At 53.2% G+C, this 523-nt stretch overlaps 1 non-coding gene across 1 annotated transcript; it reads left to right on the forward strand.

Annotated features, from left to right (window-relative positions):
* The first annotated feature begins 441 nt into the window (after positions 1-441).
* Positions 442-523, forward strand: trnal-uag (transfer RNA leucine (anticodon UAG)). The gene has a single exon. It is a non-coding gene; the product is annotated as a tRNA-Leu (tRNA).

Consider the following 523-nt stretch of genomic DNA (forward strand, 5'->3'; position numbering starts at 1 on the left):
GCGTGGCCGAGCGGTCTAAGGTGCTGGATTAAGGCTCCAGTCTCTTCGGGGGCGTGGGTTCAAATCCGACCGCTCTGAGAATGACCTCTCTGCTTGAGCAAACAGACTTGCAAAGTGATACTGCATGCTTCCGCTCACATCCAAATGTAGACTCCTTGGCCAAAGTTGAAGGGCTTCACTAGGAAGCTCTGCGTCCTCTCTGCTGTTCTGCTTCTGTAAAATTTGGCAGAAAAGGGACCACTGCATGAATCCATCCAGGGTATGGTGGCCGAGGGGTCTAAGGCGCTGGATTTAAGCTCCAGTCTCTTCGGGGGCGTGCTGCCAGATGTGGTTTTAAACACGGCCAAACTGCTTGAGTGTGTGCGCTTTCTCAGTGACTGCTGGAAATGAGAAAGTACATTAAAGTTGGCAGAAAATGGACCACTGCATGAATTCATCTAGGGTAGCGTGGCCGAGGGGTCTAAGGCGCTGGATTTAGGCTCCAGTCTCTTCGGGGGCGTGGGTTCGAATCCCACCGCTGCCA

This window comes from Danio rerio, chromosome 4, assembly GCF_049306965.1.
Source record: "Danio rerio strain Tuebingen ecotype United States chromosome 4, GRCz12tu, whole genome shotgun sequence".
Taxonomy (NCBI): Eukaryota; Metazoa; Chordata; class Actinopteri; order Cypriniformes; family Danionidae; genus Danio; species Danio rerio.